Source organism: Argiope bruennichi, chromosome 4 (genome assembly GCF_947563725.1).
Source record: "Argiope bruennichi chromosome 4, qqArgBrue1.1, whole genome shotgun sequence".
Classification (NCBI taxonomy): Eukaryota; Metazoa; Arthropoda; class Arachnida; order Araneae; family Araneidae; genus Argiope; species Argiope bruennichi.
The window spans coordinates 131,649,833-131,665,459 of NC_079154.1; positions in this window are offsets into that span (position 1 = coordinate 131,649,833).

Below are 15,627 nucleotides of genomic sequence, written 5' to 3' on the forward strand. Positions count from 1 at the left end.
TCAACTCAGTTTGATTCTTCAACGGAAGTGCCTTGTATATTTATTTTGTTTTCAGTTTTTCGACCTGCGATTTATGTATTACTTTCCGTATGTTAGATTTTTTTTTATTCTGTATTTATTTATTATTTTTTTTTTTTTGTTCTCAAAATGATCTCGCAGGACCTTTCAGTATTTGGAAATTTTAAGTTTTTTTAATACTTCAAAATTTATTGATTGGATCTGAAATGTGTTTTCTGTTCATTCTTTCTGTAGCTGTTATCATTTAGTAAAGATATGATTGGCTTAGAATATGTTGTTATAAACAGTTTGATGAGGTAGAAGTTATTTGACATTAGCTTTGATGTAATGTGACCTTCGAGAAATGAATCTTCCAGGACAATCCATTATTAACCTACCGAACTGAAGTTAAATATGAGATATAATTTCAATGTTTGTGCGAAAATTCAGTCTTAAAATGCAAATTTTTTTATCATTATACAAACTTCAACTATACTAGAGTATATATAGTTAATTTTAAATTTTAAAAAATAAATAATATATTTTAACATTCTAAAATGATAAGTTCATAACAATTCAAAAATTCCACTCTCGATAAGAAATAAAACATTTCTTCCCGTTATAGATTAAAATGCGTCATATTTTAATTTGTGAGAATCAGTACTTGAAATTAAATTTTTTTAGTTTGGAACATCAAGAGAAATGTAAAGTTCGACGGTTGTATTTGTATGTTCAAAATATCTATACGAATTTCCAAGTACAACTAAATGAAATTTTTAGAATATATATAGAAATTCGACTGCGATTTATTGTCACTTTTAATATCAATGTTATAAGAACAAAATATTCAACAAGAAATTTTTAATATAATCCAACGGCAGGGGGGTGACTTCGAATAAATTTATTTATTAAAAAAAAATTCTCATATCAATGCTAATTATCTTTAAATTCTAAATAAACTCATGATGAATAGTGAAAATGAATGATATTTAAATTCTTAAAATTATCTTAACCCTCCTTTATTATTCAGGTGAATTCATATCTTTGGTAATTGAAATTTGGTTTGCAGCATACACGTGGAAGAATAGGTCGCAGTTTAATATTTCAAATTTTTATGAATTTTTTCTTTGTTAAAACCTTTGTTGTTAAAAAAATAGCGAATCATTAACTTTATTGTGTATTTGGTAAAACTTTGTAAAACTGATGTCTCACCGAGACCAACAAGTTGGTAATTTTAACAAAATAATTATTTATAGTGAAATTAAAACCAATTTTTTATCTACGATTGATGAAAAAAACAATCAATATCCAAGAAATAATTTAAGAATTTTATATCTAGTACTCTCGAAGAAAGCTTCTCAAATCATGAACAATTCCTTTAACTTACAAAATTATTACATAATGTAAGTGGTCTGAGAAAAATATTGATATCTATCATTTTTGTTCTTTGACTCCAAAATTTAATTTTATTAAATAGCATATATTTTTACCTCACTGAAATTATTTGAGAAATGGTAAATAAAACTGAAAGGATCATTCTTTGAATTACTTAAAGGAAGATTTCTAAAATACACTAAATTTTCTTTATATGTACAATTTGAACCATTTTTGTTTTCTATTACAAAAGTGCGAATTCAGAATTGATGTATAGCGAGCTGCTAGACAGCGTTTATAAAATTTCAATTCATCAAAAGTGGTCTTTCAATTAACTTCGAATCAGAAAATAATTTATTGCCGTTATTTTTTTAGAATATTTCAGACAAAAGATTTCCCGTGTTATAGATCCGTGAATAATACCTTTATGTTTTAAAATACAAAAAAGGCTCCTTTTTCTTTCGATTCAAAATCGCAAAAAATACTCATGAAAGAAATCCTTGCGTATTAAATTTGCGATGCAGCTTAGGAGGTAAAACTTTTTTATTGTAAATTACATCGTTTCGAATTCTTTGTAGAATATCCGGACCAAATGACTTTGAGCTCAAGCGTATGATATTTTAATTTCTCTGTAATAACTAACTTCTATATATATTTAAAGATTCGAGTATCAGTTCGTTTTCTTTTAGATTCTGATTGAAATTTCTTTTTAATTCCATAAATCTTTTAACTATTTTCATGAGACCAATGCGTTCTTAGAAATATTTGACGCTATAAGAAATGCTTAATTTAATGCATTTCGAACAGTAAGATAGAAATTCCGTGTCCTAAAATATCAGAGATTTTTACCACGTTCAAATGAGTTTGGAATTGATTGAAGGTAAGATTTTATTAACACAAAATAAATGATAAGTCAATACCTTGATTTGAATATTAACTTTACCTTTTTAGCATTGATTTCTTAAATGCATTATCGGATCTAGATTCTGAACGAAGTACAAATATGCTAAGAGTAAGTTAAAATTGGAAGAATGTTATTATTAAATGTTACTATCGAATCTCTTCATTTGCTCATGCATTCCATTTCCATCGAATCTTCACAAAAAGTGATTTATAAGAGAGTGAACATTTACTTCCCTCGAAATTTGGAATAATCACTCGAAAATAACTTTCATTGTTTAAGAGAACTTTATAGATTAATAAAATATTCTTCTCTCATTTAATAAATAAAGAATTGTGTACCAATGGAAACTTCTCAAAGATTTCTACACGAAATATTGACGTGTCCATTGCACCTGCATCGATCAATAACGCTAGATTTGTCCAAATAATTTTCTGTTTGGTGATTGAAGTTTCACAATATCTCATTTATCGCATGCTTCTTGCACTTACAGCAGCATTTAGATTTTGATTTTTGTCGAATTATATATATAGTAAATTGATCCAATCTCTCAGAAAACTTAGTAACAGATGTAGATGAGCAATTTATAAAGTAAAATGAAAATTCTGCACTCGTAATTTGAAAGTTTCTTAGAAATCTTAATATACACTGAGGAAAGTGAAAGATTAAATTTAAAACAAAATCATTTAAACTTGATCTTATACTGAATAAACATTTCAAGCTGATAAGGCTATGTAAAATACGATGCATGATAATGAAATTTTATAGACTTCATGCTGTTATGCCTAGCAATGAAACGTAATGCTGAATTAATTATGATTGTAGACGCGTTAAAAATAAGGTTTAGCATATATTAGACATAAAAATGGTCGCATATATCAGATGAAAGCTGTTACAATTTAAGAAATAATTTTTGTAATTTGGCTTCATGTAGATGTAAAATAATATGCGAAAGCATAACGTCGTACTAATTTTTAAAAACATATTTTTTATGCTACAATTTTTGTATATCAGAGTTTTGTTGAACAGTACACTAATTTAAATTGGTTTTAAAATGAATCTTTAAAAGAGGTGACACAAGATTCAATTCATAATCTATTAAGATCAGTTTACTGTTTTAGGGTATTGTATTAATATGACAGGGATTCATTCCGCATAGAGATTGGGTTTATTGGGAACATTTATAAATATAATGCATCTTTCTGGCCCATTAGAAATAAGTAATAACTAAAAAAAAATATTTTGTGAAATTTAATGAAATTTAATTCAAATGATAACTGTATTTGCTGTATGTATTCAAATGATAACTGTAATTGAGGCCACCAAATTTCATTGACAGTGTTTTTAAAATAATTATAATTATATTTGGAATAATACAAAGAGATAAAAAGCTTCTATTTCCTTTGAAACACTGTCAATTTCGTCCTTAACTGAATAATCAGTAGTTCTTAAAAAATGTGAGGAAGAAGAAGAAACTAACTACTCAAAAATTTAAAATTTAATAGTTGCAAAGGTATTTCAATTATATGGAACTTAAAAGAATCTGTTTGAAAAATATGTTATTGCTTGAACATCAATTTTTACAAATCATTTTTAATATGCAGAACGGAAGCTGAATTAATAAGTCAAACACCACTTCTTCTTACATCTTCTAAAAATAAAAGTTTGCTTATCTGCGGGTGTATTGATGCTCCAGGAACAAAACTATTCGACCTAGAACTATTACAACTGACATAAATAATCTATGGAGGGAAGGAATGTGCACCTCGGAGAATTTTTTAAAAATGAAATTATCATTTAAATGAATGAAAAATTAAACGAAATTTTAGTGTCTTGATGGGATAACTTTCAAAACTATTACAGCGAAAAAATAAGTGCTTTATCATCATAAAATTGAAAAAAAATATTTATAATTTTATAAGGAAACAAAGCAATCCTCAGCTTATACGCATCCAGAAACGTAATGTAATAAATTTGTAATAATTTTTTTTCATACGCCTATGTTTTAAAAATTATTGCACGGCACACATAATTGATTTTTTTTAAATTGAAATTAAGTGAAAGCGTAATCTCAATCGACTGCATTCAAACTCTTAATTAGCTCTGGATAATATAAAAAAACGGCCGACTACAATAAAGAGATTCGAATTAAGTTAGAATCACATTTAAATATTAAGATGTCAAAATTAAATCTCATATTTTGAATTAGGCATTTCATATTAATTTACATGACTGATATAAAGCTATTTTGCACACTTTTGCATCGTTTCATATGATAAAATTTGATTATCTTCAGCATTACCTAGTTAGAAGTAGCAGCACTTTTACTCGCAATAGGATCATGATTGATGAAAATTGATTATTGTCTAGATATTGAATTTGCGTTCTTTAACCCTCTTTTGCAAGGTGTTTCAAAAGTTTATATATTTCACGGCATTAAATCTAATTAGGGATAATTTATGACTATTACATTAAGTAAAATACGTGAAAGGAAGAAAACTTAATAAAATTATATCCTTTTGTATGCGATAGTCTGATATTGTTATAAAATGTGTCCCAATCTTTAAGTAGAAAAAGGTAAACCCCTCCTTCTCCATTACATAACATCAGAATTATTTTTGTTTTTGTTTTTTTTATATAATATGTCAAATGTCGAAGAGTTTGCCAAACACTAAAGCAAGTAACAGTTTTTCGGTAATAAAGCAAAAAAAAGTTATCTGATTACAACAATATATATTATTCGGAATATATTGCACTTTAGTGCAATAACGAATTTCCATCTGATTCCATCTGGTCGGATTACATGCGTGAGCTGAAGTTGTTTCCTGCCCGCCATTGCGGAATCTGTGTGTCCGTTCCTTAGATGTGTCGCGTCCATTGGATCCTCCGATGGAGCCTCAGGAGTTGAAAACCACTTCAGCAGAAAGGTGTGACAATGGTAAAAAAGGAGTGTAGTTTTCAATACTGTACATGTGCAGTGTTACTGCTTTAAAATATCAATATTGCATTTACAAGGTATATATAAAAGTAATTAACTGTTTTTAAGTTTGCCAAGCATTAAGAAACAATTTATTTTAAGAATGGAAAATCTCGTTGCAAATGAAGGGAGTGATTAGAACAATGTACTGCATGTCATTGTTATGTAAATGCCTAAGATATAGCAGATAAATTGTCCAAAATGGGGTAAAAATTACACAAATGTATAACTGCACAGCATCTGAATTGCATGACCAACAGTATTGACAGGTGGTATGCAGCACAGCATGCGATTGGTCGAAAATTTGATAATAAGCGGAATCGATTACAAACCTTTGGAGTATTTGAAATATTTGTTAAAAGGAGATTTTGGCTCAAAATTATACAGGATAAGCTATACACTGTAAAAACGGCTTCTTGTAATTCTTTTATTTAAACTCCTGTTATAAATTTTATCTGGTGCATCTTTTTCATTTACATAATTCACTGAAAAACATATATCTTTAAAATTGACATTAAAATAGAACCTTTAAAACTGAAAGAATGTATTATAATGTTTCAATTAAAAATTAAATTGTATACATAATTCATATTTTTGATGCTATAATGTATACGAGAATTGAAAACAGAAAATTTTCTGTTTCTTGAAAAAATTTCTACTTATACTTTAATTCAAGATTATTCTGTCTATTTAAAGTTTTGCATAAAAATGTTGAATTTAATTTTTACGCATATCGGCACCATCCCATTTATTGACTTATCAGTAACATTCCATTCCATTAATAGAAATTATCTTAAAAGTGCCCATAAAATAAAATTTATCGTTCGCTTAGCAAAATAACAATTTTTTTTTTAATGAAAAGCAATCTGCAAATAAAGGTCGGTTGTTTTATCTTATAAGGTATTGAAATGACTTGAAAAGAAAATCAAATTAGAATTGTTTCCGAATAAATCATTGAAAAAATTCCGAAATGATGCCTTATGACTGGTCTAGAATACCTCATATACTTTCATAAATATGATAAATGTGATACATTTTTAAAGATGGGATTTGATAAATTCGATTTAATAAAAATTAAATCCGAATGAAGAATCTGCGCGATTAATTTGAAATTTTTAAGATTTTGTTGCAATAAGCTAGATATTTTGTATTTAAATTATGAATAGAAACCGTTTGGAGAACTTTATTTTATGTAATAATTTTAGAGGTATTCGTTTTTTTTTTTTCCTTTTTTTTTCTTTTTTTTATAAATTTTGTATGATTTTTGTAGTTTTTACAAGTTAATTTCAAGATTTTATTTGCTTATCATGATATATATATAATATAACCTTTTAAAATTTTTTAAGCTCAAACATTTTTTTCCCATAAGAACTTGGTCGATTTATAGTATTCTTAGGGAAGAACTGACCACGAATCAAGTTCATATAAAAATTAATAAGAGAAACATCTTTGTATAATTATTTTGTTTTCCTCAGAAGATGAAACAAATATTTTAAAAAAAATGTAAGAATGTCTCAAAATATGTGATTTTCAAAATCTAAGAACATTAGTTGAAACGCTAATTAAAAAATTTCATTTTTTAAAAAATATTAACTGCGGCGTATTATTATTTACGGAGCGTAAAATAGTATAATTATAGCAATCTTTATTTTATTGCATGAACGAAGGGCAAAAAAAATATAATCAAGATAATTATGAAATTGAATAGGACATCGGAGTAAAGGGAAATGGCCAGCAAGAAGACTAAATTATTAAATAAGATACTTCTATTTATATAACCTAAAACAACCCAGTCACCGAATATGTCAAATATTCATTATCGAACGGATTTTTGAATACCAGTTTTGTTCACACTTCTCTTCACATAAAAGTGCATATTCAAGACATTGCGCGGTACTATTTATTTTTTATTACTTGTATGACTGAACTAATTTTTACTAAAAAAAAGAATCAAAAATTTTCAGCAAAATTTTGGAAAAATATGAGAAATATATATTCGTATCATTTAATACGATTAGGGTTATAGTACCTTTTTTTAAATATTGTATAATTCTGAGAATTTTAGTTATTCTAACAGTTACTTTCCTTAGAAAATTATCATAACAAGTTGATGTAGTTTCAAGTATTTTGTTCCATATTTTTAGATTTTGAAATTTAATTTAATGTCATTGCTTTAGAAATAAAATATTTTTTGTAGCCCTGTGTAAGTGCGGGTGGTTCTCTTATGCCAAATATGAATATCCGGATTTTGCGCATTCTGTTGTTATAAGTTTTTTTTTTTTTTTTTTTTTTTTTTTTTAAGAAATCTTTGGACTCTTTCAAAAATATTTTTGTTCCATGTTTCAATCGAATTTATTGCATAATATATCAAGCATTTTAATGCGTTGAATAATGTTTTTTTTAAATTAAAAACGGATCTTTTTTCCGAGTGATTTGTTGGGTTTCCCGAGATTGGAAAGCAATTGAGTTGCATTTGTCCGTCATGTGATTCGCACCATTGCCCTGCATTATGGACAGCTCATGGAAAAATTATGAGGTATAACGGCTCGTAATGTCTCCTATCTGCAAGAAAACAATATGTTTTAAGTATGTACGAATTGTAAATTCAGTATGCTTGATAATGCTTTTTTTTAGATTAGTAAATATAATACAAGAAACCGAGGGGTCATAGTAGAACTGAATGTATTACCTAATAAATGATATGCTTGCTCTAAAGTCGTTCTTACACGTGCATATAACTCGCCACATGAGCTAAAAGAAGTAATCTCTAGAAATGCACAAGAAATACATTTTTACAGTTTTCTCTCTTACTTGAATAGTCGAAATACTCATATATTATGAAGAAGGCACCATGAAATTTATAAAAATAGAGTATGAAGTATTCGATCCAAGAGGATTAAGATTGGAAAGGTCTCTCAAAGGTCTTTCATTTTTGAAATATACTGATGATTGCTATGAAAATTTGTTTGAAAATCCAGGATGATTTAGAAAACAAAAATTGAAGCAGGATAAATTATAAGGAGTAGAGAGCTGTAGAAAATCCTATGTCAGCTTTAAAATGTACCAACGAGATATACATATTTTGTTTTCGATTGTCTGGAAGGAAGTATCCAGTTTGTAAAGAATCTTAGTAAATTATCTTCACAGAATTAAGCATGCTCCTTCTACGGCAGAGAAAAGTACAATTTGTTTAGAGAGCATATTCTCTTGGGAACTCCTTGACTTAACTATAGGAGCCAAGAACCAGCTCAAAAAATAAAAAAATGATGTGAACTTGTGTAGCTTTTATTTAAGATCCTTGCTTTGAATGATGCTGGGCAAAAGTTCTCTTGCCTTGTCCTGAGTAACTAACGTTGAATCTTGAACTGACTGATCCCATGCAGAGAATTGTTGTTTCGACTGAAGACATCTTATTCTGGTCGAACCAGATCTCGTAATGTAGTGACCCTAAATTAGAGCAGAGATGCCAGAAGTATCCCTGGACAGATGAATTATGTTTCTTTGCTTTACACCTATTTCGATTTTAATGGAATGGTTATCTTTTTCCAGAAATTTGGGATGGTTGACCTATATTTTTATATATGAAAGAATTTTGTCAGTTTCATTAAGTTATTTTAAATAATTGTCGTGATTTTAAGAATATGGAAAAATGAAATGGTGTATTTATAATTGTTTTAAAAATCTGCAGTATTCTTGATTCTCTGTCAGTTTTAAACAAGGATTAAAGGAGAATAAAAATTCCTTAAAATGCGATTGTTTGTTGATTAGTTATCAACTGGTAAAATTTTGTGGCATGAATTTTAACGTAAGGCAACAACGAAGATAGGAGCAATATGAAGATAGTAGCAACGAAGATAGTCCATAGATAAGTAGCAATTTCGGCATTCTTTTAATAGATGGATATATATATTGCAAAGTACGATTTTAACTTATATTTCATCTGTTAAATTTGGTGTAGTAAATGAACTTCACTTATTTTGAAAAGTTGATCAGAAATTATTCCGAAAAAAACAAACTAGTCGTGACTTTCTAGAAAGTTTCTGATTTTCTTTTCTTCTGTAAATTAAGCATTTAAGAACACACCTGTTGAATAAGTAAAAGATTGCGAAAACTTTCTCTCAACAAACTGAAAGCGTGCATGCAAATACATGAAAATGTCATGAAGGTTTTTCAGAACATACGCATTTTCTGGTCTTTTCACTATGAATACTTAAGCAATCGCACCACTTCAAAAAATATCAGATTGTTCTAGTAATTAATTGAAAAATTAAATTTTCCTGTTTCAAGAAAGTGGCATTTTTTCTTTCAACAAGTATAAAAGAGGCATCCAATTTTCGTTCCTTGAGTTGGTAAGCCTACCATTAGTAATGTGCCTAACAACTTAACCAAATCTGCTTCATTCAATATTCACTTGAAAATTTGTCTGAAGTGCAGGGAATAAATACTATTAATGAATCTGAAGCAATTGACGAGCTCATGAATTAATTTTGAGAAGGTTGAAAATGTAACAAAACAATTAGTTTTCACTCTATGAAAGAGTGAATGGATTCTAGTGAATAAGAATTAAAAAAAAAAGACATACGAATAGATAAAAAGAAGAATATAATTAATTGACACAATTGTTGGACTGGTGATTGTTTTGCTTTATAAGTCGCTTGCATTTATAAATCCAGAGACATTTCTACGAATTGCAAGTTTTTTAGTGTTACATCTTGTGTTTAGGCGCTTTGAATGACTGGTTCAAGTGTAAATAGAATGCGTATGCCTGCTGCATAAGAATTCTTATTCCCGCTGGCATTTTTCAAACATTTATTATGGTCCAGGAAAATTAATTTCAAACTAATTAGATGAGAATTCATTGAATAACAAGAATCATATCTGAGGAACTTTCATTAATTTTTATTTAAAAGAACTAAACCGTAAACTGTAGTAGTTTTTGTAATTTTGTATTCGAAGTAAACCGAAGAAGTTTAACGGAGTACCCAAGAAAGATATGTCCGTGCAGATCTTTCTGAAGCTTGACATTAAATGGAATGTACTGATGAGATTTTGCGAAGAGATGGTGACACAGATCAGGTGATAAGTCGATTGTGTCTACCAAGACTGAATCGCAGAAGACGTGAAAACACATGTTGTTCGTGGCTTCTTTCTAGAATATTGCACTTCGAGGAGGATAAAATAGACGGCACAGAAACGGAAATGAAAACACATGCTTTTGTTGCGAATTTAAAAATGGTATTAAAAAACTGGAATGGAGAGGAAAACCGGGAAAATTAAATAAAATATTTCAGGCCAAAACAACTGAAAAAAAAACAATTACTCGAGAGAATCAGAAATTAAATCCCATAGTCCCTCATTAGTTAGTCCGAGAGATTCAATCATGTTTCCTCCAAAACCCAAATGTTCTTTTAAGGTGGATAAAAGCACGTATTGGGTGTCACGGCGATGATAGAATCAAGAGTCTCGCCAAAGCAGCCAAAATCGAAGGCAGATCTGTGGAAACTCTAAATCCTGGCGGTCAACTTAACCATTGTTTGTAGGAAATCTGGTTTGGAAAATGGTAAAGCAGTTGGGCTGGTTGAAACTCCGGCCGATTTGTTTATAAAATCTTCAAAACTGTCAAACTTTTCAAACTCTCCTGAGATCCTCCGAAATTTGAATTGGACAGAAAATAAAATATATCAAAGGAATGACTGGAACTACCATATGGTTCCCTTGGTGGTTCTATGTGGTTAAATTTTCCCGTTTATTCCTGCGATAAATGGAACTATAAGGGAAATCGTCGTAAACATTTCAAAAAATTTAGATCACATGTGCACACATAACCTTGGTTTTAAAAATAGTTATTGATTCTCCCATATTGAATATGGTTCTTAAAAAATGTTTAAAAAAAAGCAGTTTATAAATTTAGTATCATCATCATGAAATATGAAGTTTAGTTTTGTGCAAAATTTGTTATTTGAAATAAGAGGATCAATTTTGCAAATTTTAACAATCTATCATAATCATGTGAGCGATATTAAGCTTGGAAAAAATCTTACATTCGTGAGGATAAAAAGCTAGGAAATCTTATGAAAAAAATTTAAAATCATTACCAAAAGTAGAAGTTTTTATATCAAACACTCACAGTATCACCAGAAGCTGAATAATTAAAAGGGGATTAGTTCAAGAAGCGCACAGTTTGAGAATATGTGGTATAAATTCAGAAGACAAGATATTTCTAAGCAGTAAAGTAGCAAGAGCAGTGGTAGCAATTGAAGAGACGCGCCAGAACAAAAAACTGAACAGAAGGTAAAGTGAGATGAAGATACGATGATGATATGAAATAGATGATTGTGTAATTAAAGGAACGTAATGAAGTAATATACACTGGTGCGCAAACCAAGCAACAATGTAAATTTTAAGCATTTAGACATGAACTTGCAGAAAAGGGGTTATTGTGATCAGTACAATGAACACGCAATTCAGTAGAAAGTTGATGCGTATGCCAGTCTCAAAACAAATGACATCAGCGACGTGAGTGTACACAAAATACGTACAGTAGGAGCGCGCAGCTCAAGATTACAAGGAAAGGAACAACGGAGGCGCAATTAAAGACATTCGCTGCAAGTGAGTTCTTCCGTGAAATATGTTTAGACCAAATCACTTGGACGAATTCACACGTGGAAAAATCATCGGATCTGAAGGAAAGGCGCAATTTGACCAGTGTAGCTGAAGAGTTCGGAATCAACAAAAGTGTCTCGCACGCTTGGAAAGCCTTCCAAACCATAGGTACAGTTGTTAGAGAGGTTGGTGGTGGCCACCCTAGAAAAACAACTGCAGTGGATGACCTATATATTGCCCACAAGGCGAAAAAAGCCCGAAACCAGTCAGCAAGCCTAACTAGCTAAGCAACTGTGTACAGAATCAGGGCGACAAATGTCGCGGTTAACTATAGCCAGTTAACCGCGTTGCCTTTACAAAGATGGCCTATTCGGCGTCCACCCTGAACGCTACATCTCTTTGAAAGTTGGTCATCGTTGGCACCGTTTAGAGTTCTGTTAGGAGCGCAAAAACTGGAAATCTCATCAATGGAGTAATGTCCTCTTTTCGGATGAGAATCATTTCAATGCTACAAGTGATTCTCAACACCAGTTGATTTAGAGGGAGGTCGGGACACGGTTTCATTCGAATATCATCTCGGAAACAGACCTCTACGGTGGTCCTGAAATTGTCATCGGGGTGACATTATGCTGAACGGACTCACTGAGCTCCCGTTTTCGACAAAAGTTCTGTAACCGGAGATCGATATTGCAAGGAGATGATCCTTCCCCACGAGTGTTTGTTCCGAGGTGCTATTGGGCCATACTTCGTTTTCATGGCCACCGGACTGCTCATCTTCGGAAGCTACTGGAAAGTAAAGACATCACACAAATGATTTGGCCAGCATTTTCTCCTGATTTAAATCCCATGGAACATGTGTGGGATGCTTTGGGGACACGCCTTGCTGCAAGATTTCATCTTCCAGGGATCACCCAAAAACTGAAACAATGGCTGATTGAGGAATGGGCACTCTTATCTCAACAACTATTGGACAATCTGGGGCTGTGTATGGAGATGTGCGAAGCAACCATTACAGTAAGGATTTGGCATATCTCATATTAAGGGACATCTGCTTGTTATTCTTCCTCTTGGATAGACAATCATGTGTATCGATACTATGAGTTCAAAAAAGCCTTTTTTGTTTAATTCCATACTATATGCATTGTATTTATTTTTCCGCACCTATACTTTCGTCATCGTTTAAATATAAAATACTGTGTCTCATTTCTGAATTTCATATCTCTCAGATGATTTCTCGTATAGTTATGGCAAAAAAAGCACCTTTTGCTTAAGTTTTGCACACAAGTGTAAAAGAACGTATGTCCAGCATGGATAACAAAATTAAGTCTCCGAAACATTATGAAGACTATATGGCCTGTATTTAAATAATATAAATATTTTATATAAATATATGAAGATGAACTCAACATTTACTTTAACATTTAAAAAGAAATGTGAATTATTCAACAGCAATCATTTTTATAAAGTATTTAAATGGATTTTATTACAAAGCATTAGAGAATTTGCAATGAATAGCTATTAAAGTTTAAGCGATAATCTGGGAGTGTGTTAAACTCAGTGTAGAAACTTGAAGCTCTTTGTTAAGAAAAGACAATATTTGATATTTTTGATAGGTTTTTTTTGTTCTTGTTTTTGAGAGAAGGTTATAATTGCTTTTCTTTCAGTGTTATTGTTGCCTGGATTCCTTATCTTGTATTTTGTACTAAAATTTCTAATTCTAAATATAGAAAGATTTAACATGGTCATCTATTCTGCCATTATTAAGAGGATTCATATTCTATACATGAATTATTCTGGAAGTAATTAAAAACATTACTGGAAGGGTAAAGCGATGTATATATTTGTTAAAATTAATATCAACCTAGTTTGTTAAAAATGTAAAAAGGTATACTGACTAGCAATAGTAAACAGAAGTAATGGTTGATTACAAACAATGGTTATTAGTTTTTGCCTGTTGTCTTCTAGCTTAATTCCAAATATTTGTCACCATTGTTTATAAATATAATTAAGGATCTTTACTATTATACGAGATTTTATTTCGAATTACTTGTGCTACGAGCATTCTTGAAGGAAAACCGGAAGCCATTTCTCCTTTGAAGGAAAATTATTTTGAGAATGGCGATACTTTATAAAATAGAATTGTTATAATTGGTTTTGCATTAGCATGAAATAAATGTTCTTTCAGAAATTTTTTTATTAATCCAAGTAAAATATGTGTCTGTTTATTAAGACGTGCAGCATTTTTTTTGCTATATTTTAAGACTGTAATGTTTTGACTGAAGTGTTGATAATATTCTTGACAAAAACATTAAATCACATTTCACCAATATGAAAAGAATTTATTCATATTTTCCTGAATGCATGTTTTGTTTTGTTGGAAAATATGTTTCTCGGAAAGTATATGGCAGGATATTAAGGAGGTTGAGAAATATAACAGAAAAAAGACTGATGTGAATGATATGTATTTTCTAATTGATGTGAATGATATGTGTATAATATTTTCTTTGATGTGTGTTTCTGTGATGTGAATGATATGTGTATAATATTTTCTAACTTTAATTAAGTGAAAAGCAATTGCACAATGTTTCAGTAAATTAAGCGACAGCAGAAGCCACCCAAATTTGAAGTTCTTACATTTCATGATGAAGTGTAAAGGGATGACAAGATTCAGCTTTTAATCTAGACTGTAACTGAAAGAAAGAGGACACGGGAATTATAAGTAATTGCTTACGAACAAATGAAAATTATTCTAAATTTAAAATCGAGTTTTAGAAAAGATAATTTGCTAATTGAGTGCTGCTTTCAAGAACTTCTAAAATTGATTACAATCAAATCAACTAAATTTAAATGAAAATTATATACCTCTCGTATTCATAATAATATAGAAACATAGGTACTCTGGAATCAATTCGTTTGATGTCTGGCAAATATCATATATTGTTTTGAAATCTCTTTGTGTCTTTCATAGCAAAAGACATTTTTAGTAAATTGTAAAGCAGTCTTATTGTTATTTCAAACGATGGCTGACTAAACACTGTTTATACTTAAAATTAGAAATGTTTTTAGCTGTTTCGCGAAACAGATGTTATATAGTGAAGAAAGAATTAATTCTGCAAAAACAAATTTTACACCCAAGCAGAGTAATGAGTTTTAATTTTAAAAAATCTCATTTAGCTGTATTGTCATTCTCTACATGCTTATATTAAAGAGAAAGAGAGAAAGGGAAAAATGTTGGTTACTGAATTTTTTGTGAGAAATTTCATGCCAAAAGAAAATGAAATTCCCCTCAAAACTTTGATATCGATAAAAACGCAAGTTTTTGAAAAAAAATGATTTATTTTTTAGATTTTAAAATTGAATCCGGATATCAGGAATTTAGAACTTTGGGCTTGATTTACATTAAGATAAATGAGACATCTTGAATATTCTGAGATGATAAAACAAACAAAATGATCCCTAAAAACCATAATTTGAAAAAGATGCTGAGTGTAAGTACAATCAATTGTTGTGATTCGGAAAATTTCGGCTTCAAATTTTGCAGCTTATTATCGGTAAGAAAGCAAAATACAAAGACCAGTATTTTTTGACGATCTTTTATAGTTCTTTTTGTTTTGTTTACAAAGATAAATTAGAAACGATACCCTGCGAAATTAAGTGTAAAATTCAGTATTGAATAGATACATAAAACGAAAACATGATAATCGATTATATAGAATATTTCTTAAGAATTCGAATACTAATTTTTCCTGTAACATCCAAATACCTCATTTACAAA